The sequence below is a fragment of the Phalacrocorax carbo genome, chromosome 13 (genome assembly GCF_963921805.1).
Source record: "Phalacrocorax carbo chromosome 13, bPhaCar2.1, whole genome shotgun sequence".
NCBI lineage: Eukaryota > Metazoa > Chordata > Aves > Suliformes > Phalacrocoracidae > Phalacrocorax > Phalacrocorax carbo.
The window spans coordinates 16,745,360-16,772,362 of record NC_087525.1 but is presented as its reverse complement, the minus strand read 5'-3'; the positions used below and the strand labels follow the sequence as shown (position 1 = coordinate 16,772,362).

Here is a 27,003-nt window from a genome sequence, read left to right as displayed (position 1 = left end):
CTTTTTGTCGCAGCATGGCTGATTCATTGAGGCATTGGAAGTGGTTAATGACTATCAAGGTACCAACATTTTGTGGTTGGAATGTAGAAGTATGCAGTCAGCAATTGGTAGCTCAGATGTTTTATTGCAACCTGTCTAGTTTGAATAGAATCACCTGTTTCTGTCAAGTAAACACCAGGCATTTTATTTTACTCAAATGCAGAACTCTTGGTCAGTATGAAAGTTACTTTTCTGCACCAACAGGGTATGAAAGATTTTTCAACTTTTACGTGCGTCCACTGCATCCTGTCTAGGTTGAGTTGCTGTGATGAAAAGTTAAAGCATATCTGAAGAGCGGCCTGGAAAAGGGCTGTACTGATCTCTTTCAGATCAAAAATGACAAAAAAAAAAAAAACAAAACAGAACAAGGAAACCCAATAAAAATCTTAAAGATCTGCATAGAGTAGAGGGCTGGCTTTCTGGCACAGCTCCGCTAAGGCTTGGACCGCATCTCTTCGCAGCTTCTGAGTGACTGGACTCAATAAAGAGCATCACGTGTGGCGGTAGGAGCTCTAGCTATCGTGCAGAGGACTCAAAACTGCGAGCGGTTTCGTTCTGTAGCAAATCTGCACGGGGCAAGTGTGTGTGATGTAGATCAGTGTTAGCACGTGTACCTTCTCAATTTGGTGTTGGTTTTTTTTCCTTAAGAAATGACAATTGCCTTACATTCAAGGCTGTCTTGTGTTCAGTCCGATCAAACCGTCTGTCTGTCTTTGCCTCCTCCACCAGAGGAGAGGTGAAGATCGCTGAGTCTAGTGCTCGATCGTTTGATTCTTCATTGCCCAGGAGACAACAAAGGCTTGATGCTTCGAAAGTAACTTCCTGGGGAGCCTCCACGTGTGGTTTCTGCAGCATGCTTGTGCAGCCTAAGAAGTGGGGAGGATGTTGAATAGTTTTTCATGTGCGTGTTGATGGTAAACCTTACTGAATTTATGGTTCTGGCTTAATTTTACATTGGCAGCTGAAAACAGTGCTGGTGGTAATGGAGCTCCACATCATGCTTCCTTGTGCTCTGAGACAGAACTCCATGGAGAATTCTTCAGGAAAGTAGCATCCTTCCACACAGACGTGCTGCTGCTGGGAGAAGGAGCATCTAGGGTGCTTTTGAGAAGGACAACCCTTGCTTTACAGGTGGCGTGTGGACATGCTGCTGTTCTACACCCCATATACACTTGCAGACTTTCCTCGGAGCTGCTGTGATCAACCCTTTTGTTTCACAACAAATGGCTTCAAGCAATTCACTTTTTGTGAGGCTTCACTTAGTGTTTGTGTGAAGCCAGTTTAAAGACAAGAAGTTGTCCAAAGCCATGGCATTTATTTGCCATGGCAGTCTCTGGCAGTACGGATCTGAATCCTGAGGTACTTGCTCATTCTGCTGAAGTTCTGGTATGTTTATGATGAAGGTATGAAGACCCTTTTCTCAGTTTTTAGTTCAGCTGACTCACCACGCTTGCTCGAGCTGTAGGCACAGTAGTTACTTGCCCAGAGCAGCAGCCAAATGGGGAAGGATAAAACCATGGCTTTAGGCGGCTGGGAGCCAGGCACCCTCTCCTTGCTAACACTTCTCCTTCCGCCACAGATAGTAACTGCTTTTTCTCTCAGATTATCTGATTAGCATAATCTGGCTAAAATCCTGGCAGCTTTTGTCACTTAGTGTTTAGATCAAATGTTGCTGATCATTCTTCAGATGTGAAGAATGATGGGCCTGTCAAAAGACTTGTCCAGTTGTCATAACTGTCCCTTGGTCTGATAAGCTATTGCCTCTCCCGTTCTTTGCTTATAGTGTGTTCTTGCCTGTTGTGTATCCCTGAGTTTACAACAACTCAGTTGCCTCTTGATATAATAGCAGCCTTGAAGAGGTGGGGTTTGTCTCTTTTGTTGGGTTGATTTCCTCTGCTGCTATTTGCAAGCAGTTTCCTTGTTTTTAGGTTTGCTGTGAAAGCTTTGCTACCTGGTAGTTTTTGCCTGCCGGGGAATACGAGGACAGTAATTTAGTGTTCCTAAATCAGAGCGCGGTGCCCTTGAGCACAAGATGCTTTGTCGGAGTAATTAAAAACAAAAGTAAATTTCGCTAAGGTTTTTGTTTAGCTAACAACTGCATTGCTTGGTTGAATTACAAACTATAGTCAGTTTATCTTCCTGGATTTACACTGCTGAGCCTTTTGTATTTCAGGAGCTTCACATTTTCTGGACTGTTATGACTTTATATATATATATATCTTGTTGCAACCCTGAGTGGTTTTCTACACCAAGGTTTTCATAAAACTTCTCCTTGGTGAAGCACCGCGATGGTTAGCGATGTCAGAGCTGTAGTACAGAAAAGGCCTCAGCGTTTTTACCACTGCATCATCTACTGCTTCTCGGACTGACCCCATAGCGGGAATGGTCTGGCAGCTGATGGTCCCTTGTCTTTTTTTAGTGTCCACACTGTTGTTCCTGCTGGGAGTGGTGTGCTGGTGGGAGATTTCAAAGGAAAGGCTGTCGTAAGCAAGCTAGGAGAAGCATACTGTCAGTCTTCAGAATAGCAAAGACACTACTGCTAAAGAGAATGACTCCTGGTTTTAAGGACAGTACGACGGGTTTATATCCGTAAAAAAGGAAACGGTAATTTCCATGTCTCTCTTCTCCGAGTGGTTGCCAGAGCAATCCACGTCCGTCGTTATTTGCATGTGTTCGCACTGGCGGCAGCCTCCTCCAGGGTTCAAGGTCTGCTCCGCCTTTTTTAAGGTATAGACTAGAGGGAGAAGGTGGGTATTTTTCAGTCAGGTGAGTCACCTCTCTTTGGATCTGCTGACAAATACGAGCAGGCCTTTTAGTATCCATAAACTGAAATGTAAAGGACTGGCTTCTTAAAGTGATTCTTGAGTGTCCGTAGGCACTGGTGGAACTATTACAGGGTGGCAAAAGATGCAGTTAATTGGTAATGATTAAAGCTGTCTGAAACCCGATTCCCTGAGTTTTTAGAACACATAATTGTTCTACGTAATCCAGAGCGGCACTGCTCTTTCATCTGTATGAAGAGATCAGAAAGGAGAGATTTACAGCTTAGGTTGCCCCAAGCCACACATAGCTGACTTAATTTTCTTTTCCAAGGGAATTTAAAGATTGTTGTTGTGACTGGTTCTTGGTGGATTATGTGTTATTTTGAGGTCACCTGTGAGTTTTTGTTAAATGATTGATTGACTGAAATTAATTATTCTGTCAGGACTGTAATGGAGGTAAGATGGAGGACGCTGATAAATACAAAAGCTAAAGCAATTCTTATAAATGCATTTATGTCTTTTTCAATTTAAATAAATCAGGCAGAATACATATATCCTTCATGGTGCTTTGTGCCCTTATGTTTTCCCCTGCATAGCCAGAACCTTTTTTTGTTTGGGGATCCCTAGCCTGGAAGAGAAAATTCAGCCTGCTTACAGTGGAACAGTGCCTAGCAGTCAGATGTGTTCTCTGACATATCCTAAACACCTGAACTCAAGGTCTCTTTCTCTGTTTTTTTTGGGTTTTGTTGCTTGTTTTGTTTTGTTTTTTTTCTTTCCCCTCACATAAGCCCTTTTGTTCTCAATCACAGACTACTTTCAATTAAAGTTACGGATTAAGTGAAGAAAGTGCAGACAAAACACACAAGATTAACAATTGGTTTAACCCTGGAAGTGATATTGGCAAAGTAGAAAGCGTGTTTGAGTTATATTTGTTAGATTGACCTTCATTTAAAAAGGGGAGAGGGGAGAAAGACGAGGAGGGACCTTTCAGCTCCTTATCCTTGTCTAAAATACGCCTGGTCAACTGACCTCTCTGAAACCTGCGGCGAGGTGAACGTGTTTGTGTTGGCTGTCAAAGGAGGGGGGAGTTAGTGGCGCGGGGCGGAAAGGACCGCTCCGCGCTTGGCCGGTGTAGGGTTCGGAGGTTGCGTGGCCAGTGCGGAAGGGCCACCCGCTATTTGTTGTCACTCGTGAATCGTCTCAGAGGTGTCTAGGGGTTTGGGTGAGAATCCGTTTTAATTTCACAGTGGAATGCAAGGTGGTGATTTAAAGGGAGGCTGAAATCGTTCACCTAAGGCCTTTAGGCCTTTTGGAATGTTCTGGTCAGTGTAAACGTGTTTGTTGTCTTCTAAAAATAATTCTATTTCTTGTGAAGTAATGTAAAGGGCATATTTAAAGTGTGCTGCTATGTATCTTATGTGAAGGTTCTTATTAAACAAGCGGACCTTTCTCTTCAGGAAGTATGATACCGAGAGCCATCCCTATCCTTGTGAGTTTGGGTTCTGCGATTGGTTTGAAGGTAACTTTAGTAAATCTTCCCATGTTGTCCATTTTTTTCTAGCTTGCGTTAACAACGAAACCTAACAAAAATCCTTCAATATGCTGTATATATCTCTGAAAGTGTTAAACTGTTGGAGAATCGGCGAGTTCATCAGATGTCCCTATTTTACTGATTACTGACTGTTCTCCTTTGACTAACGGTGTGAGACAGGAGGTCCCTGGAAGTGTGTATCCATTTCAGTAACATATCATCGAAGAGAAGCTGTGTTTCCCTTGCTACCACGATGGCAGATGATCACATGTGTGTTATCTCTTGTAATAAAGCTGTTTTGCAGCTGCAAAAACAGAAGTTTAAAGAGTAATAAAATGTTTTCTTGTACAAGTCAGTGTGGTTTTATGATTAGAGTGTGACCCACTTTCCCCTTGAGAGTCTCAATATATGTGTGGGCGAGGGTTCACTGAACACAGCAGTAATCTTTCTTATATTTGTGCATAAAAGATGCCAGACTTTTCTTCAGTTCATACTCCAGCAGTAGGTGAAAAGAGTTGATTCATATCTCGATTCCTGAAGACATAGAGGCCTTTGTATCATGTACTACTTTTTTTTTGTTTGTTAGCTTTTTTTCTTTTTTTGTCTGTTCAATTCATCCCTATTCCACCTTTCTCATGTTCATGAAGTAATAGTTTAAATGGCATTTAGGAGGATAAGATGCAATGCATTGAACAGATCCGTTCCATGAGATCTTGAATCAGGTCTGTGCAGAACGCTGCACTCTAAAATGTAATAAATGCATTTCATGGGAGATTAGTAATTTATTGTATACCTCTTTCCTTGAGTTAGTAGGTAAGTTTTGGCCACATTACTGTAATCCTTTCTTTGTTGTATGTTCTTTAAATTTATGTTTTGCTTAAAAACTAGAAAAAAGAGAGGTGATCCAGCTTGTCGCTATTGAAAAAAATCAATCTTTGTTGTATAAGTCTACCGTAGTCCTATGTATTTTAACAGTATTAAATAGTTGCGTGGTAGTTAACCATAGACAGGAAATCTCCAAAATTTGTTTCTGCAAATTACATTCATTGGCAGAATCATAACTGGAACAATAATTTAGTCCAGTGTGTGTTCGACCTAAATTGAAATTGATATGTAATTTATACGTAACTAAGTTTTGAGTGTGTGTGTTGATGAAAAAGGGCTGCTTATGTTGAAAAACAAGCATGAAAACTTGAGTGTAAATGCCCTATTATTTGTGACTCTCAATATTGGAACTTATATTTAAAAGCAAATAAAATGCTGTGAAAAATATTCAAAACTGAGGTTTACTCTAACATTTATTGCTGCTCAGCATGCCTTATAAAGAGCCTTGTAGGCTGCTCGTTGTCAGTCTTAGATACCCTGCATAAATATTTAGCTGTAGATAAGACTGTGTTTCTTGAAATCCAACATGTGTCTGGGTTGGTTAGCAATATTTTAAGTGTGCTTTATTTTCAAATATAAACTGGAAATAGTGACAGACACTTTTGAAAATTTAAACACAGAAAGAACATTTTAATTTTTAAATAGGTTGATTGTGTTTTTGAGGCAAGGCCTCAGCCTTGGCCTCATCTGCAGTTCCACCAGCTGTTTTATGTACGCTGTTTTGTTTGCGCTGCATTATTTGCTCTGGGTTTTCTATTCTTGTAGATTCTGTTATAACGAGAATATTGTCTGAAACTGGTCTGATTTGACTAAGTCTTCAGAAAATTGGTGTTGGAGAATTTGCAGATGTGTCCGTCAGTGGAGGTGGATGTGTGGTTAGCGCAGCCTTAACCAAGAAGTGGTTAAGATGTTTGCCTTGTGCGGTCCTTTTACGTTATCAGATCCCAGCCAGTTCCAGACGGGAGCCTCAAAGAAACTCCACAGAGGACAGTTATTGAAATCTCCTGCCCCTGGGTAAAGTTTCTACTTAACCTCATCAGTTAGTTGTTGACTGATGCATAAAAGCTTACGTTCCCTTGGAGTCTGGTCTAACTGTGCATGTATTCAAGTCTGTTGGGACAGCTGGAAATGAATGATGTACTCAGGATTTGGATGTGTAAGGGAGACCATAGTTTAACAGTAATTTGATAGAAAAGAACTAGAGTCCCCGCTAAAACTGATACGCTTAGTTAGAGAAGCAAATTACAGGTTTTCAGAATTTTGTGTCATTCTCAGGCATCGATCTGTTGTTTAGTGGTACTTAGCAAGCTTCACAAACCGATTGTATCACCTGGAGAATTAAATAGATTTTGTTGCAGTTTTTCTCCTTTATGTAGGTGTGTATGAACTGTCTGGGACAAGTCACTGCAAATGTGATTTAAATATATTTCTTGATCTTAAAATTTACTCAGTTGAAGTTCTGCTGTTTAGCATAATTGAGCGGTCAGCTCGCCTCACAAACTTCAGAGGGATCTTATGCCTTTTAAACAAATTCCAGGGGTGTTACTTTTTTGAACTGTCATGTTGAGTGTCTGAAATCAGAACTTGGGCCTGATAATGTATATCGATTATAAGACCCTTCCATTTCCTACGCTCGTCACTTAATTTTCATCTGTGTTCTCAGTTCTGGTACCTGCAATTTTTGCTGTGGGTTTTGTCATAATAGGTCAATCTGGAGCTGTAAGTCTGTCGTTCTTCTCTGAAATAAGACCAGGGTGCTGTTATTAAACAGCAAAAAACCCCTTTGATGTTCATCAAGTCATTTAAGAAAATCAGTTGTATAAAATGCAGAACCAAAATGGTGCAGAATCTGAAGGACGAGCATGCAAGTCAACGAAGTGTTTTGTGATTCAGCCCCCTCTTTTAACCCTGCTCAGTACATGTGTATGACCTGTCTCCTGTAGAGTCTAATAGAACTTTTCCAAAGACGTCACTAAATAAACTGGGATAGGAAATTTGTTTTAGAATCACTATCAGTGTTTCGCTACAGAAAAATGTCATCCAGCATGTCGATGAGAAGATACTAAACATATTCATGTGATGTCAGTTAGTGTTTTGCTGAGGAAATCTTGTGATCTGTGCCCTGAGGTGTGAATTACAAGAGTTACTCGAGTGGTGGATGTGGTTAAGAGTGTCATCAAAGTGGGCCTTGAGGCAGAGTACAGCTGATGCAGCAAACTACAACTGCCAGCTGCAAAGATCTGCCCCCTGCCTCTGTGCATGGTTTGTCCTCCTTCCCTTCCTCCCCTCCTGCCCCCTCAAAGTATGGAAGCAGCATGACAGTATCTGCTCATAATGCCTCGAGAATTTTTCATACTGTTCACCTTTAGTTTGAATTGGAAATTACAGCAAAGTGTTTGACGCTTGCTTTTGAAGAAGAGCCATGAGGTCAATCCAGGGGATGATTAAGTACATAGAAGTACAGCTGACGACCTCCATACATCTGGATTTGTATCTGTGTCTATTTGCTTCCAAAAACCTTTTTCTTTGATTTTCTGTCATCATAAATATATCATTTTGCTGCGTTGTTTGGTTGGTATACATTCACATGCCTCACATTCATTGCTAATGCTTTTCTTTTTCTCTCCCCCCCTTTTTTCCCTGTTTTCATAAGCTTCAGTCCACAAAGTTAAAGCACCATATTTTTGCCTGCACTATTTGGCCATTTTGTATATAAGCCCTTCATAGCAGGATCTTGATGTCTTTTGGGCATTAGCAATAAAGGCAAAATAAAATGCTTCACATGAGCATTAGCCAAGAGGTGAGAGAAGATTTATATTGCCGTGTGACTTACAACTGTAAAAAGTGGAGTTTGTGAAGTTTTAAAAGCTCCTATGAGAGAAACTTCTGGGAGAGCAAGAGTTCCATCTTCTGAGGCCACCAGGCACTTACCATAAGAAGCAGAACACCACCAGCATGTCTGAAGTTCGTGAACTAAAGTATGTATTCTTTTTTGAAAATGTGACCATTCTTGTGCATGGTTGAACTCTTTAATTGGTTTGTTTTGAATTTGATCTATGTGGACTATACATTGTATTTTAAAAAACCCAAACAACCAAATAAAACAAAACAACCCCCCTTTGTGGGTAAACAGAGAGGGGAAGGCTCTTGGCTTACGCTCTAGTGCTGCACTCACTGCTGGTTAGGAGGGACCCTCTGGAGGTAGTGAGAGGTGGGTTCCTCCTTGAAAGCAACAGCCGTGGTCGTCAGAAAACCCACCTAAGCATAGGCTGAAGGAGGCAAAGAGCAAAAGAACCAGCAAACAGGGAGTTTGCAGCGTAAATAAAGGCACAGGAGGCCGTTGGGAAGCAGCAAGGAACAGACAAAAAGCCAACCTTCGTAAGTGAGGGAAAGAAGGAGGTTTCTTCTGAGAGGGGAAATTGTTTGGCCTAGAGAACCATTGATGCTGCTGGTCTTGAGAATAAGGAGGGAGAGAGCCCTCACCCTGTAGAGACAGTGTGGGTCCCGGGTAAAGGCATCAAGATCCATTGGGCTGGAGGTGGGGGAACTTCTTTAACATTGAATTAAGATGATACTTTTGAATGCCGTGTATTATCTTTTTAAGATAGTTGTAGTATAGCGACTCATTGACAGGCTTATGGTATTTATATGTCGAACTATGCAAGGCTATTGAGCAGCCAGCAGGAGAAACATGGCGATGGATTTAGATCATTAACCCTGCGAGAGCAGTGCTTATCCCGTTCAGACGCAGTCGTAGGCTGTTAAAGAGAAGGTGTGTTGGATTAAAACGACTGTTGTTGAGCCATTTTCTCCAAACAGGTGGTCATCTTCTGCCTTTTGAGTCCTGCTGGCTAGAGGGAAGTCTGGGGTGGGAAATCTGTAACTTTGGGCAAGAAGGAGTGGCAAAGTGACAATCTGTGGCTCCTACAACATGCACAGGGTGTTCCTCTGCTCCCCCCCTTGGGAGACTTTTCCCTGCGTGGGATAGACGTGCTTCTCTCTCTTTTGCTGCACTCATAATTAGGTAGCTGCTGCGAGTACCTCAGCGTTAGATGCACATGGAAACAGAGACACTATTTGCTGTAATGTTTGAAATTCTACAACCCTTAACACTTCTGTAACGCAACTGAAACAACCGAGCAAAGTGTGGGCACCAGTCTAAGCCACTGGTCCCAAGTGCTTCAAGGGAAGACCGATGCTGGGCATCTCTAGCTTTGGGTGTTTCTCTTTATTGTGTAAGTTGGTGGTAGGTGTGTTTTGGGCTGCATTTTTCCTTACCTTCAGCTTCCTAGTTCTGAGTAGGAAGAAGTTTTCCTTCTGAGATGATAACTAGACCAGTGCTGACTCCCAGGAATCTCAATCTTCTGCTCATTACACCCGGCATTACTAATTGATGGTCATCCTTCTGCAGAAAAGTATTTATATTGGTCTTCCTTTGGGAACTCTACCTTTATTCTCTACCAGGTGCCAAATAAGCTTCTCATCTAGTCCAGTTTGGGTAGTTTCTGATGTTGCTGTTTTCCTCATGTGACCCCCTCAGTAGCTAACAACTTTTCACCCTGCTTGCCTTGAGACAAACTGAGTAGATGGGGATTGAAAAATAAACTTAATGATTAAGTAATACCAGTTCTCTGCCCATTACTGTCATGCCTGGGTGAAGGCTGTACCTTTACTGGGGAAACGAGAACACTGAGTGAAACGTACTCAACATCTGTTTCTCAAGAGGCACTTGAGCAGTGTGGAAGCAGCGCTTTTCCTCCGTGGTACTAGCAGGGTCTAATCCCGAGACCGTGCCTCTGTCAGGAGCAATTATCCAGCTTTTGGTTTACCCATCCAGGGACTTAAAGGAATGGGAGAATGGCTCTTTGAACTGACAGGCTAACTAGCTTTACAACATTGAAGGGCAGAATTAATTCAACAATTTTGGAATCTCTCCCTCTGTTCTGTTTTGATACGTCTTCTGTTCCACCGACATTGCCTTCTCCCTCTCTTTCCCTCCCTCCCTCTCCACACTACCCTGCTCTGTCCTCCCTGCACCCAGCATCTAATTTGAGATAAATTACTTGCATGAGAATAAAATCATTGGAAGTACACTTTAAACTGAATGTTTTTGCCAGATACTGAAATAGCCATATAGTTGGGCTAGATAAATTCCTCAGCTTGAGAGAGGTTTGCAACTAGAACAGTTGGTTTTCTTCTTTATTCAGGTGGAGCTGAATTAGGTTAACAGGAACTGGTAACAGTACCATTAGTGAGTTACCAAAAAAAAAAGCCTACATAAATAATTTCTACAAAAGAACTTATTTCCACATGGTTTGCAACTCCCTCCTTAATTTTTACTATCTTGCTTTTGTCACTTGTCACATTTCAAAAGGCATTTCTTTACATTGAGAAGAGCCTGAGAAGTATAAATTCAATAACATGTCCTCATAATAGTGGTAAAAAATATTTTTTTGCAAAACTTAAGGATTTTTTTTTGTCATTTGAGGGTTTTTCTGGGAAAAGAAAAAAAAACCACACAAACAAAAACTGAACGACGAACACCTTGAAAAGCTCATTAAAAGAAGATTTTGACTGTTCGGTGGCTGCTTTTTTAAAGACATCAGTTGAATCTGGAGGTAAAACCCATCTGAGACCCCAGTTCAGGACTGTGATGCTCATGAGTGATGCCATCATTGCCAAAGAAGCACAGGTTTCCTTTTGTCGGCTTTCTGTGTGAAGGCAATGATCTTCTCCTGCAAAGGGGAATGTTCTGCAATAAGGCAGAGGAAGTAAAAAATCATCGGACCTGAATGACAGTGGCGATGGCCTCAGCTGTAGGTGTGTGATAAACAGAATCTCAGAAAAGGAGTGCAACTTTTGAACAGCGGTTGAATTGGTGGGCAGACTTTGTGAGGTCTGGGACGGGGGAGGCTTACGAAGCCCTGAGCTCAGTGCGGCGAGGTACCGGTTGGATAGACGTGGCTGAGCTGGGAAGGACGGAAGCTGTGCTCCATGTGGATCCCAGGAGCTGCCGTCGCTGGGGTGGTGGCTAGTTCCGTTACGTTATCCTCCTAGCCGCGTTCCCATGAAGGCCACTGAATGTTTCTGTTTGAAACCTTGACTTGGTTGCTGGAATTTAACTTTCGATCCCTGTCAAAGGGGCCTAATGGGAAACAAGTGTTGAGAGAAGTGAAAGGTTATCTTCTTGTCACCTTGGTGGTCACACAGCTTTTGTATCTCCTGCAACTAACTTCTCTTCCAGGACCGTTCTGTTGTGCTAAATCATTTGTTCATTCTTATCACAGAGAACTGGGTTTTACTTTCTGGTTTTCCCACCCTGTATCAGCAGAATACTGACAAGGTCCGTGCCTCTGTAGCTCGTACGGGTTGTTACACTAACTAAAATAACCTAAAGAAACTATTCCTACGGTGTTGTCTTGTCCTTATGTTAAAGAAAAACAAAGACTGGGAAAGCCTGCTAGAGCCCCCTGCCCCTTCCCTCCGGCGGAGGCGTACTCGTAACTCAAACCCGTAGATACAGCTCTGTCGTGAATCTCAAGATGAAAAACGTTTTGGATCACTTAAAGAGGAATACTGGCCTGGAAATTCAGTAAGGACTCAACATTCCTGCTTCAGATCATGCTGGAAGGTCAGGATATTCAGCGATGAATTATTTTGGTTTAATAATTAGTTGGAATGTTTTTAATCGCGCATTCGGCCCCTCTGTCATTCAGTTCCAGCCTCGGCGTTTTGTTGTCTTACTCTCCGCTCTTCAAAATCTTTTTAAGAAAGCAAGCTTCGTTTTATCACAGTAACAATAGGAGTTATTTTTTTAGGAAAAGTAATGCACTTTTGAGTTGGATTGCTGTCACAATAACCCCTAAGTCACAGGGTATTAGCAGGGATAGTCATTTGTGCATTAGTGCAGCCAAAGAAACGCAGCCCCTAATGGACTGGTGCAATGATGCTCAGCCCACAGTGTCACACAGTTGATGGGCAATTTTATTTACTGATAACATGGTATTTGCAAATTAAAAAATAAAAAAAAAGAAACAAAACAAACTACTGGTTTTGTGTGGGAACTGTAACTGGAAAGCATTTCCGTAATGAAAACTACAGGAAAATACTCTAATGACAAGTAATGGAGTGTAATTTTCACTTGTTTGTTTTTCAATGTGACGCATCCTTTGTTATTATTTATAAATTATTCTAGGTGTTGATTTTATAACCTTTGACTACAGAATCCTCCTGTGTCGAATGTAGTAAGTATTCAATCCCTTCTGCCCCTTTCCTGTTATGAATTTAATGGATGAGGTAGTAAATCAGGCCATTTTGTACCATTGTGTATCAAAATTGTTTAATGAGTTATTTGCATTAGTGAAATCAAATAGCTCTAGTCTTATCCACCGTTATATTGTTTGTCTATCATCAGTTCAAACCGGAGCTCTCAGTGTAAGATGTTCTGGGTTATCCATCAGAAGCACAAAACCACAACCAAACACCCGTCGCGAATCTGGGCCGTGTGGGAAGGGGACGCCCACCCACAGCACGGCTGTTGCGGAGGCCTTTGCCTCTGCCTGGCCTTTGTAAAAACAAGTTGCCATGTTTCTATTTCTGTTCCTTGCCAAGGTTTGTGAATTTTTCTTGCTCTTTATGGTGCTCCGTGGGGTTTTTTTTGTTCTTGGATTTGTTTTGTTTTGTTTTAATACCGTGTTTAAGTAAAGCTTCCTTTCCCTAGCACTTGGGAGGGAATTTTTCTGTCAAAGTATTGGCAGCTGAACTTGGATATTTTTTAAAACTACAACAGATAAAAGCTTGTAAATAGAAACTTTTTTTTTTTTTAAGAAAAACAAAACAAACCCAAAAACTTGTCTTGATGTTATGCTGTTTATTTAATGAATTATTAACCTTGAGGACTATAGGGCCTGCTTTGGTGCTGTTAAATTTTATCATGTTAATCTTTTGCTGTGAATGTGAATATGCTAAATTCCATATAAAATTTCAGAGACGGGGAAAAAACTTACCAAACAGAAGCAAGTATATTTTATGAAAATCATATTTCCACAGCAAATAATTCAATCTCTTTTTTATTGGTTTGTTTTTCATAGCTCCCACAGGCACTGGTCCATAGTGTAACCCACCTTGTAAATATGTAGGCTATTTTTAGCTGGTTTTGTGTTTGTGGGAAATGACGGTCTGAGGCTGAGAAATAGCGTCCTTATTTTCTCTCATCACTTACAATTATTTCCTCTTCAATGTACTTTTCTCCTTTCCTATCTTTTTAAATATTCTTTTAAGCCAGCTTGATTAAAATGATTAAAAATACGGATTCACGCAGGAGCGTTCTCTCACTTTACTTTTAAAATTAAAGCCTTGACATGGGACATAGTAGTTGCCCTGGAACGTCCTAAGCCCGTCAGGCGATACGTAGAGCTGAAGAATACGCAGGAGGATGAGGTGATGAGCGGGGCAGTGGCGGGAGCGGGGAGGCCGGCGGCGCGCTCCGTGGGAACAGAGGCGGGAGCGGAGAAGCCAGCGGCGTGCGCGTCCCGGGAGCGCGGCCGCGTCGGGGCTAACAGCTGGCCGAAGGTCTGGCGTTACCTTCCAGCATAGACGAGGTCCAGCTCACGTGTTAAAGGATGACTTCCGACCCGGAGTCTTACTGAAAGTTAGAAACGGGTTTTTTTCCAAACATCCCAATACGTCTGTTAGAAACGGGAGTACCCCCACCTCATTTACAGGGAGGGTTTTGAAAACGTTTTATTGAATTTACTGGTTACAGTAGCGTACGTCTGCATTCCTTGTAACTCCGTCATCGTAGTCCTTGTTTGTGGTGTTTCGCAGTGCTGGTATTAGGAACTTTGTTTTACTGTAATGTACTGTTAGGAGATCACAAAGAAGGCAAAAAAACCTTACAGAATAGAACCAAAGGTACTTTATGAAAAGCACAATCCCAGAGCAAGATATTTAAGTAATTTAAATTAGTTTTATAGTTGTGGGGGCTTTTTTCTTCCCATAGCACGCCTCTTAGTAGTGTGGTTTTGTTTCCTTTTTATCAGTTTTTGTGTCCAGAAACGTGCTTGGTCATAGGAGGAAACAATGACATGACAAGTACGGATTTTTTAGAAGATGGCTTTTTATTTTAGAAACTGTGCTTTTTATTTAAAATAAAAAAAGCTAGCTAGCTTCTGGGTGAAAAATCACATAAAAACTATATCTAAGCCCACTTAATGACTTTTTAATTCTTACCTGAAGTCTATGTTGAGGGCTTAGGCTTAGATGAGACAACTGTTGGTGATGTGAAATCGGGAAAATGAGCAGCGTACCAGCTGGCTGCCTATTAACAGATGAAAAAGAATACTTTAAGTTCTTCAGATGCATGTGAAGTCGTTGGATAGTACTAACAGATGACAGCTATAACCTTTAATACCTAAGGGAAAGTAATTCACTTCGTCAGATAATTATGCCAAGAATATCTTGCCATGTAGACTCAAAACTAATTCTAATTATCATTTAGAAGCGTACGTAGCATCGGCGGCGGGGGAGTGCGTGCAGTGTTGTTAGGGCAGGGGTGACGGGGTGGTGCGTTTGGAGCAGAGGATCCCAATTACATGACGCTGGATTTACGCAGTGAAGCGTGCCGAGAGTTGTGCATTGTGAATGTTGAAGGAAAGCTTTTCAGTGTGGTTTATCAGTCCATCCCATGTTTTCTATGTAGCGGAACACGCATGTCCTGCCCTCCTGCTAGCTTTTGCAGCCGTCACTTGCTCTTCTGCGCTCTCCATTTTTGCACAATGGAAAATGAACACCAGTAGATGGAATAAAATTGACCCGTCTTGAGCTTGCGTAATGGTACCACCGAGAGACAGGTTGTTTCAGAAAACACAACAAACCATCTTTACAGTGCTGATGCTTCAGGTTCCCTGTCATGGTGTGCACTGGGCATCCCATGGAATCCTTTGGGAGTCCTCTCTGGTTCGAAAACGCAAAGCAGCTAGTTTTGCCTTCATGATACAGCTCTCGGCTGTGCTCCTGAGGGTGGTGGAGCCCTGGCACAGGCTCCCCAGGGAGGCATCACGGCACCAGCCTGGCGATATTCAAGAAACCCTTGGACAAGGCCCTCAGAGACACGGTGTGAATTTTGGGGTTGCCCCGGGCAGGGAGAGGAGCTGGGCTCGATGGTCCCTGTGGGTCCCTCCCAGCTCAGGACGTTCTATGATTCTATACCAAGGTACTGAATTTCAGGGTTATTTTTGACCTGTGCAACGTAGCAGTGTTATAGTATGCAACTTCTTTTCATCTAGGAAATTGCATATGCTAAAATATCTTTTAGATGATGAAATTAAGTACTCGGTGTTTGTGCACTATTAGAAATAGCTCTCTAATTTTTTCCTGTTGTGTGCGTTGCACCTTATGTCCAATTTATAATTATACAGCGACATTTTTTCTTGCCTTGCTGGGTCTAAGCAATCATGCATTTGGGGTTAGGTAGTAAACAGAATAGATTACTACAGAACCAGGGAGACTATCTTCTTGTATTTCAGATATTAATCTGAGAGAAAGGGTTTTGCTGTGCTCTGCTATTAGATTTGCTAATATTGCTGTCGTGTGAAGAGTAGTTGTACAAGGGAGGTTTCAATTACTCTTGCACAAGCAACATTAATCCTGGCATTTCTAATTGCTGAGTGTTTTTTTTAAATATTTTATTTTATTTTTCAGCCTCTTATAGAATGTCTCTTTATGTGCATTCTATCTTTAGGTGTGTTATCTAGATGGACGGATACAGGTAAAATTAATGAACACAACTGTAAACAGTAATAATTCACTTTGATGACAGTTTTAGCAGGGTATAATTCAAATTCTTTTTCCACCTCAAGCAATTCTTCAAAACTGAGGGCTGATGTTTTCTCTGAAAACAAAGTCTTCAATAACCATCACAAGATCTTAGAGAAAATCACATGGGATATTGCTGGAGGGCAGGAATGAAATTCAAACATGACACCAATGTATGACATGTAACAGAACTGCAAAGTAAATAAAAGAATCAAAACAAGCTCTCCGTCTTGGGAATAATTATTAAATAATTTTCGAGAGCATGAGAAAGGTGTGTGATTGTTTGTTAATGTGCTGCTGAACAAATACGAAGCAAAATACAGTACCTAAAAAAGCTTGAGAGCTCAACAGACATGATGAAATAAGAATTGAATTTGAGTTTCTGGCTGAGGAATTTTTCAGCTTATATATGTATTTCCCAGGGTGTTAGAGAGCCAGCATCGTAGTTAATGCATAAGAAAAGTTCTCAGATATCTTGGTGAAAAGATTTATATGTGTGCAAATGTTTATTTTGATTTATTATTTGTTTTATTTAGGTAACGGTGACTCCTTACCACTCCTTCCTTGCTCTAGTCCTATATACAATATTTCATTTCTATTAGCACATGGTATATTCGAACTAACTGCCTTATTATCGTGGTATTGATGATTCTGCTGTGGTGTCAGCAGTGCTTCAGTCTTGAGAGTAAGGGATGACTGCACCAAGCGATACCGAAGTATGCCGAACTGGAAAATGAGCGTTTTGGAATTTCTGTTTCTGGCTGTCAAACCCATTGCTCAGAACTATTGAAATACACTATTTCAGCCTGTTATGATTTTTGTCTGACCTTATTTGAGAGCCTGCAGTATATATAACGTTCCAGTAGAAAAAGCCAGCAGTTCTGCTTTTCGGTAACTCTTTATCATCCAGTATAATTTTGCTAATTCTGAACTCTTCCTTTAACTCTTCACGTCACTAAATTATGAGATGTTCCAGAGTCAAGCCATCTGGCTTCTATAAAAGCCGCAGAAAGATCAAGGACATCTCCAACTGCTTTTATTGACCAGAGCGCCTCATGAGCCTTTAATGGGAGTAGTGGGGGTGGGCAGAAAGCTTGGTTTTCTCAGCTTAAAGTGCTCTTATTGATGGGCCTCAGGAGTGAAGTCAGCCTTCTACACTGTGTTTCATAAACCTTTTATGAATGCAAGGGTGTAAACGAGGTAAAGGTCTGCTGTGTTTGTCACTGAATGAAAAGGATTTTCTGAAAATTTGAAATACATTTCATTATTTTAAAAAGTTCCTCATGAGCTCCATATGCTATTTGTACTGCAGTCGCTGTGAATTGAAACATCCCAGTCTTTAAAGTCTTGAAATGAAAGAGAAACAAACAAAAAAAACCTATGTAGGAGGTGAAATGGAACTGGTGGTTGGCTAAGACTTTTTTTCATGTGTTTATATCTTGTGTCTGTCATGGCAGATTTACGTAAAAAGTGCTCCTTGTGTTTATAAAAGACAAAGCCTGTGAAGAAGCCTCAGCTGTGCAGTCACTGGCAGTACTGCTGCATTCAAAATCATTGGCTTATTACAAGTCCATTATAAGTTGCTAAGGTAGCTTACTCTCTAGTCTCAATTCTATTTCCAGTATCATTTAGCAGAGAAGAGTTGGGATATTGATGGCTCTTCTTGACAGCATTTTGCAACCGGGTAGAAGGTTTTTATTTGCGAATTGGAAAATGGCTTTTACTCTTACAGCAGTAAAAAAAAAAAAAAAAAGCTATAGGTAGAAGAATAGGAACAATAAAGCTCTCATGCTTCTTTCTTTTTGCAAGGTACCCAAGACAGTGATCTCATATTTAGGAGCTGCTTTGTCTTTTGACTAGATGAAGGCTTGTTCCCCCGAGTAAATGGCTTATAAGAATATAGTTATAAATCAGGGCTCAACAGAAAGATCACAAATATAAATCTTAAGTTGTTTCATTCATAATACGAGCCCATAGCTTTCGTACTTCTTTGAAATGTCTATATGCCCCGTCTGCCGTATGACATCTTGATGCAGCTGATAAATATGTAGAGCTTTATGACCCTGACTGTCTCGAAGCCAGGGCATGGCCCAATGTCAGGTGCCTTCAAGGCTTGATTGCTGAAGATACATCTTGAATGACTTTAAGACCTGTTAACTATTATTGACTTGATCCATATATTTCTGTGTTTATTTTGCTTAGGGTGGTTTTGGAAGGATACTGAGGTTAAAGAAAGCAATTTAAAAAAATTCATTAGAATTTTTCATTAGAATCAGTGAGATACGATACAAGAAGGTAGAGCCAAATATCTTAGTCCCCTAGAAACCTAAAATTGCAGCATTTTTAAGCAAGTGTAAGAACAACTTCAAGCCTGCTGAAATCAGTTACAACTGTTAATTTCAGAAAATACGGCGTGTCTTCCAGATGAGATGCTGATGAGGGGCGGCGCTGCTGACCATGTGAAGCATTTGTGCACATTTCGGTCATAGCCTCCAGGCGCTAACATGAGGTCAAGCCTTCACAGGAGGGCGGTAGCGCTGCTGGGGAGTTTAAGAAATGTCTTTGTTACACCAATGAATTACCTTGGCTGTTGTGCCCGGGCCAAGACTTGATCCAGGATTCTCAGGTAGATTTGGTATCGGTTTCCAGCTCCAGGATTGTGTGTGGAACGGATAATGACGGTCTCTTCCAAGCTCCGTATGCTTCGGTGCCGTACCTGCCCTGACCCACGAGTAAGGCACAGATAATCTTTTTTTGTTTTCTAGAAGTAGTTTTGTACGAATGCCGAGTGAGGGAGTAGAACGATGAGACTGCAGGCAGTTTCACGCTGGTGCTCTGATTACCACAGCAACAGGATCAACTGCATAAGGACAAGAGTTCATCCATTTTATTAGATAAATTCAGAGCGTTTTGTTTCTGCAGCATAACCATCTAACCTGTATTACAGACTAATCGAGAAATTCAAAGTATAAATACGCTGATACATGCAGTGCATGAATAAAGCATAACAGGAGAGTGCAACGGATAGAAGGAAGTGGGCAGATTTACCACCCACCGCCCAGAACGATGCATCTGTCTGACATCATCACTGGTTAAAAGAGAGCCAGATCTCTGCCTTGGCTTAATTGCACATAATTTGGCTGACAGTTGAAATACAAACCTAAACAGTCAGTCAGCTAAAGATACACAAAATTAAGTATTTCGCACAGTGTCCAACCCCTTCAATCTTTATTAATAACTTAATTACATTAATTACACCGTGGTTTAATGTATTGCTACTACAAGAGGGGGGAAAATGATAGACTCCCTTAAGTAATGAGCTGCATAGCAATTCTGTTAGAATTAAGACTATTAGCAAAATGCAAAGTAGCAGTAATTTGTAAATATATACTCTACAGTTTATAATTCCTGTTGTTCCACCCCATAATTCTTTTCTTTAGCAAACTCCAGCAGGCATCATTTTGGAGGTCAATCCAAACGTGCCAGAAACGTAATGAATAGAAGGCTATTCTCAGGCTGAACCGGTATCTGAGTAACTTGGTATTTCTGCTACATTTTCACTCCTTTGGGTTTGTTGCTGCTGTTGTTTAGAAGGGTTTTTTTGGCCCTATCTTCAGCAACCTTCTGTAGCACTAAAATAACCTGTATTTTCCTTATTCTGTTCTATTCCATGATGCAACACAACGCATTGGAGTACTGAACCCTTTGTAATCAGCTCGCGTCTAAAGATAGCGTGGTACATCCATGTGGTGGATCAGGTTCCCTGGCCTTTAGCCTCTCGTCCTGGTAACGCTGCCCTTGAACAGCAGAAACACCGGGGCAGCTCTTCCGAGAGTTAATGTCCGTTCTGACCTGTTGGACTAGGCAAGACTATATAAAATAGCAATTCAACAGTAACCTTTATGAGAGTTAGGAATTATAAGTGCTCTTTTGCGGCTGTTAGGTGCGTCTACGTTGAACCTTCCTGTGGAAGCCGGCTGAGTATAGTCGTGTAGCCAGAATAATCATGACAGAGATATCTATTTCACCTGTATTACTGTGCGTATCTGACAGTGCTGAATTGTAAGGGTGTTTGCTTTCTTTGTCATTTAACTAACGAACGAACTTGAATCCTTGATATAAAATTGGAGTATGTTTAGTTTAAGTAGGAAAAGTAATTATTTCAGAGTTGCAAATTGCTTAAAATCAAAGGGGTGGCACCTCCCAGTTATAGCTGGGATATTTGGTTAAGCGTCTTTTCTAAGCAAATTAGAACTTGCTTCTTAAGTCAGGTTTCTAACTTTAAAATATCTTTAAAGGGTTCTTTCTTCGAAGCGTTACCTTTGGAAAGAAAGCTGATATCCCTTTCAGGTGATTCTCTTACAGTGAATTATTCTGATGACGGCAAATGCACATTCCTATAAGGGTATTCCTTTTGTAAATTATTTCAAGATATAAAATTAATGAAATTATTTCTATTGCCTCCAGAATAAGGTTCACCCTTATTAAAATTTAAAACCACGTGTTATTCACAGGGGAAACATTATTATACCTCTTGGCTGGACCTGGTGGCAGAGACAATTTGAGAGATCCTGCTAACTGTAGCATTTTAAAATGTAGAGATGCAACAAAACGGAAAGGGATTTAAAGCGTTCATATTAGGGCTTGCTCAAGTAGTCTTTCAAAGTTGAGGAGTCAGTTGCCTTTGCAGTTTGTCAAGGATTTGGGTGCTTTGTCGTTTCCGTGCTCCTTCGCCGAGCGTGTCTGCCTGGGAGACACCAATAGCTAAATCGCCGAAGCGCCTGCCTGAAGTGGTTGACTGTCGTTCTGCTTACCATCTAACGAAGGTGAATGGCTCTGTGGCACTCGCTGCACGAGCGACAGAAAGGCGCTTTTCTTATTCTTGCCATGATAAATCACGGAAGCGCCCGTTGTAGTCACTTTATTACCATTCTCTCTTTTACTCTTGTCACCTGTCAGCTGCCTTTATCATTCAGATCCGTGATTTGATGCTTATTCTTTGAAGATTCCCCAGATGTGATATTTTTGTATTCTTTAATACTTCTGAACTTTTGAACACCTAGTTAAAAAGCTGTCAACACTGATAGATCCCTACAAAGATGTCTCCATATTGTCACAACGGTGATTCTGCATAGCTTCAAAATTATAATGAAAATATTCTTCGTGGTAGAACTGTTAGATTAAAACATGCTATCTGAGGTTGCGTGTTTGGGATGGAAGAAGTCGAAGGCATGCTACATGGACTGCTTATTTGTCTAGGATTAATTCAACAGAGATAGCAAGAAATAAAGAAAGGTTCTTTGCTTATTTGTTCCCGAAGACTCTAGATCTCATTTTCCTAGATTTTAATTCAAGTACCCTTTATAAATTTATTTTGAAACTGAAAAAATGCAAAGATTATCACATTAAAAAGAAAAAGGGGGGGGAAGCAAAGCCTGTTACTCATTTTAAAATGAACTTTTATGAAAAGGAAAGCTGTTTGTTTAGCTTACTTGTGTTTGTCTTCAGGAAATGCTGATGCATATCTGAATATATTGCTGTAGGTTCCCATTGGAAATCCTGAACTGGTACAACTTAGTGAATCAGAAAGTGTGAATCTGGCCCTGAATAGTGCGGCAAATACCTTTATACTTCTTTTATTGAACCCTGATTAATACAAAGACAATCTTTGTTTGTTTGTTTGTTTTTGGAATACCTTTCCTCAGCCTTCGGAGGCCTCAGTCCCAGAATACGGGAAGATATGGGCCCCAGAATATATGGTGAATACAACTGAGGGATTTGCAACTGGTGCTGCAGCGCATACGGTAGCCTCTATTGGAGGTGGCTTTTCTATCCCTTTCATGACAGATTCCTAAAACTCATTTAAGTTACTTTAGTATTGTTATTTTTGTAACGTGGTCGAAAGAGGAAAACTCTGAGAAACTTGCTTTTTGAGGCTGTTCAGTTTTAACTGAAAACTGCTACCTTTTCTTTTATAAACGTAATGCCCAGTGTAGAACTCTAGGCATTTCCAAAGTTCCCAAAGGCAGTTCTTGATGCGGTGTTTTTTTAGAGTCCTCGTCTTTATTTCTTTAAATCAATGGGAACAGAGTTACTGTTGCCCAAAGAGCATTGCATGAGAACAATTTATATTGAATTATGAGACAACACATGTATAAGTTCTTCTGCGATGATTTTCATTCTTTTTTGTAAGATTGTCTTGATGATGTAATGATACAGGGAAACAAATATCAGCTCATAAATATAAAATATAGCCGATGTAACATTTTTTATTAAAGAATGTTGAGTTTATTTTACTTGAGTTTTATTTTGCTGCAAAGGAAGCTGATTTTGAACTTTGTGAGACATTCAAAAGATAGTTAGGCCCCTGTTTGGTGTTCTAATGGATTTGTGAATCTAGAGGAATTATGCCACAGAGTAACAGTCGCTATATCAATCTGCATTATGGCTGGCTGTTAAAGAAAAGCACTAGGAAAATAGCATATGGGGAAAGTATGATGACAGTATTTGCTTTCTCGGTTTCTTCTTAACTTGCTCCTTCACTGAACCTGTCGGGTATTTTTCTCTAACGTTGATGAATATTGGAGCAGTGAATGTTCAGGTGTGTCCAAGGTTGGATCAGAGCTGTTTGTCCAGCCCTGAAGAAGCACCTGTATTTGAAGTGGATTCTGCTATTGTAATATTTGGTGAATAGGATTTCACTGGGAACTGATCTGTGCGCAATGAGAAATAGGTCCTTTTGCACACTATTTGTAATGGAGTGGAAAATTACATTTGCCATTGCAAGAGCAGCCCCATTAGTGGGAAAGCAGATTCTCTTGCAGAGAGCTGGAATGCACCTCAGGCAGTGTCAGGGTGACAGTCCAAATAATGGGAGTTTGGAATGAACTGGGAGATACTAAAATGAAAAAATGCTTCTCTTCATACATTGTGGTTCCTTCATAAACTTATTGCTACATAAGGAACAGTTTGATTTAAAACAGCATGAAACTGAAAAAACCACACACATTTGAGCAACTGTTTATAACTTGTTTTGAGGACGAAGTCTACTGTTGTGACAAGGAAACGCAGTGATTTTATTCCTAGACCATTATCTAAACCAGTGTGACGCTACTAATGTAAGCAGGAATGCTAAAGTCTTTTGTTAGAGGGTTTTTGGCTTTGTTTTTAAATAACACTGCAAGTGTTGCCAATTCAATCTCAACCATATGGATACTTCAGGAATTGAGCAAAGGATCTTCTGGGTAAGTGCAACCATCTAAGGCATGGTGCAGCCATCCCTGACCTACCCTTTCTAACACCTTTTCTTCTCAGTGAAGGTGTTTTAATCTTACTCCACCAATGAATGTTTAACTTCTGAGTACGTATATAAAAGGAATGTTGTCAGTTGTATTTTAAAGTATTTTCAAGTGTCTGACAATGAAGATAAATTGAAGATGTGGGCAGTCTAAAGATCAAAAATCATTTATATTCCCTTGGTGCTTTAAAAAAACCCAACTCCTAATGACCCTGAAATATGTAATATCGAGAACACTGGGGACTGCAGTTCACTCTGCTTCTGGAAACGTGTTAGAGGGCTAGAAGTTCTGGTAGACCTCGACTGCACTCTCGAATGACAGTCAAACTTGAATTTATTTAAAATCCGGCATTTCCCTATTGAAGTTGTACCCTTGCTGACTGGGGGGGAGGAAAAAGTTTATGCCAGATTTTTTTGGGGGTTTGACTGAACTGTAGTAACTGGCAACTCCGGCAAAGTCCACCTCAAACGGTTGAGAGGCAGCAATGCAGAGAAACAGCAGATCTGTTGTACAGATCGGGGGTTTAGAGAGAATTAAAAGGTCTTAGGCTTCATTGTCATTCTTCTGTCAGAGTTACCTGCTGAGTTTATAGTCATTAACTTCTCTAGGAACTGATTTAAATGGTAAAATTGAGATCGACATTTGCATGAAATATTTGCTCTCAAAGACTGCTGCAAATAATTAAGTGTATGAGCCTCGATGATTCACAGCTCCCAGGCCACGTAGACTAAAATACCTGCTAGGGTGTTCTTATCCACCCCCTGTTCTGCAACACAATTTCTCTGTAGAGCATCTTACTCCCATAGTAATTTCTGATGGCATTTTTCTTATTAGTGTTATTACGTAATTATTCTTGCTTTGAGCAAAAGCTCATCTTTATTTTTTGAATAAGAAGCTTCAATCATTATGAACAAATAATTAACATTAATTAACAAAATATAATTTTATTAACAAAATTATTAACAAAACAACAAAAAATATTAACAAATATGCAGCTTTTTAATTCACCTGAAAAGGTAGCATCAGACCTTAGGTACTGTGAATTTGTAGAGGTTGGATTTTGGATGGGCTCACCAAAAAATAAGAGAGATACTTGAGCTTCATGCCTGTTACAGGAATGACGTGATTTTTGCTTCATTCCTCATCTGCCGCGTACCTCTGACCCGTCTTTGTCTTAGGAACGGCACCTTCTAATTACCAGCTTACATTTTGAATAGATTCCCTAATCTAACACAGGTGTGAGAGCTGAAACTCGGGGGTAGTTAGTATTGGTAGTCATTATTGGCTCCATCCACCTTCTTTTTGGTCCTCCTCCGGAGTGAGATTTTTATGTGTTGGCTACTGTCCTCAAAGGTACAAGGAAACGCTTAGTGTCAGGCTGATTTGTAGCTTTGTGAGAAGAATATTTCTCATCGCGAGGGCAAATGACCTCTGTGTTTGGTTTCCATTGGATTTATTCCAGCAGTGATGCTAAGGCATGGTTTATGTGGGAGGGTCTGCGGTTGGGTCATTGAGCAAAGATGGAGGCTTTCCTTACGCGGGTCAGATTCTTCCTTTGATAGGGTGGGATAACTGGGATAAAAATACAGGGCCTGATACCCAAGCCTGGTGAAAGCGAAGTTTAGCAGCTTTGGATTGTCACGAGGATGTCTTGACAATCCGAGCGAGTGAACGCCAGTTAGTCTCTGGGCCCGTTAAGGCAGCTCTTAGAGTTCGTGGTGGACGAACGAGCGGCTTACATGAATTTTAGCCTTTCTCGAAACATAATCAGTTTTTGAGCTAAGAATGTCTTAATCAAAAAGGAATATCTGCAGCTGCACAGTGCAAGTCCCTGTACTGTGAGGTTTTAGACTAGGAGTGTAATTGAAATACTTAAACAATCTTGTTAGCGATAAACTTTTTTTTTAAAAGTATTTCTTAAAAACCTTAAAGTTGATTACTTTTGAGAATTGAGAACCTTTAATTGAAGTGATATATCCTGGGTTTGTTATCTCTGATAAGAAGGTGCAAACTGTGTGGGGTGAAATAAATGTATGTTTCTGGATGACACCATCTTGGCATTTCTACACATTCTTTTCTAAATATATTCTTTATCTTAGCTGTCTTGAAATACTTTTAATATAATTAAAAGCACAGAATGAGTGCCAGACTTGTCAATTCCAACAACAAAGTGCTGAAATTTTCAGTGAAACTGAGAGATCCATCTCCCACACGTTGTAATGAATAGGTTCATAAAAGGAAAATAGTTTAATTACATTTTAGTTCATGGATTGTTAATAGGCTGGAGTATCTAAATTGAATAATGTGATTCTGGTAATAATTATGTGTAAATGAACTTGTTTAAATGATATTTTACAGCTTCTTTATAAAATTACAGCTAGAGGCAATCCAGTGATAGACAGACAAAGGCCATGCAAAAATTATCATAAACTATTAGCTTGTTTGCAAAGGGTTTTATGTTAATCTTTTAGTACTTAAAGCACTCTGCAATTAACATATCACGGGGAGCTGCCTCGCAGCAAAGGCATGCAAATTAAAGTGCTCAGATAAAAAGCCATTCACATTAAAAAAAATCAAAGAAAGGGTGGCATAGCACTCAAAGGGTACTGGTTTTATATTTGAGATTAAGGAGGTGTAATGATTGTGTTATCTAACTAGGGTTGTAATTAAAGCTTTTCTCCTGCAGACATGACAATAGATACAGCATTGATTTCGGTGTTTTAATTGTGAAAGTCATTTTATTTCAGGGCAGAAGATATGAATAGCCTAAATCAAAGGGCTAGAAGATTGCTTTGTTGATAGTACTTGTTCAACAGCTGCCTTGTTGCTTAATACACAAACGGGGAGAATGGTGAAAGAGATCCTGGGAGGTGCTCCGTATTGTAATTCTCCTGCTGGTTTCCTTTCCTTTCACGAAGAAGGCAAGGATCTGTGTACTGGTTGTAAACAAGCAATCTTTTCATACATCACCAGTGTTTTTCCTCCCTTAGTTTCCTCTGAACAAAAGAAGTCATAAAAGCCTTGAACTAACTTTTACTACTGCTCTTTCCAAGCTACAAAAGTTTTTGTAATAAAACCATCCTCTGCTCTCAGAGATATCACACTTTTAGTGGGGAGCAAAAAGTCTCCATGTGGCTGTAATTCCTGTTATCAGAACCGCCACTGTAACAGAAGAGATGTGCTGTGGGGAATTGGATGTTGGGTTTTATTTACATTGTGTTTGCGGCTGTACAGTCTCCGCGCTCTCAGACTGGGGGTGGCTTCTTCCCCCCCCAGTCACTATAGTAAGAGAGTAGAAAATGAACGATCAAAGGCAGTACATCTGGCTAGATTCTCCGCGTAGCTGTCCCGTCCGCCCCGCTAGCGGGGAGGTACACGCTCGGAACGGGCAAGGCCCAGGAGCTGACATGGGAAGCAAATGGACCGGTGGCTCCCGTTGATCAATTTGAAAAACATCATTTGTATCAATATAGCTTATTTTCTCTCCGGTATGGAAGGAGTTAACTCAATATGACATGTCAACGTGGCTTGTTTCTTCTCTGATGTGGAAGAAGTTAACTCAATATCTAACTACGTGCACACAAGGGGAATTGTACCGCTATACTTGATGTGCCTACAGTCTTTCTGGTATAGTCAAGGTGCGAGTAATAAACGTGTGCGTTTTCTCTTGCCT

The 27,003-nt window shown here is 40.6% G+C and overlaps 1 protein-coding gene across 3 annotated transcripts in view; it reads left to right on the top strand.

Annotated features, from left to right (window-relative positions):
* LRMDA (leucine rich melanocyte differentiation associated) overlaps positions 1-27,003 on the top strand; it is a 671,621-nt gene that overhangs the window by 475,490 nt on the left and 169,128 nt on the right. The window contains exon 6 of one of the 3 annotated variants that reach the window (XR_010375110.1): positions 1,001-1,170. The exons of the other annotated variants lie outside the window; for them this stretch is intronic. The gene's annotated coding sequence lies outside the window, so the exon portion shown is untranslated. The remainder of the gene's footprint in view (positions 1-1,000; positions 1,171-27,003) is intronic. 3 annotated transcript variants of the gene reach the window in all.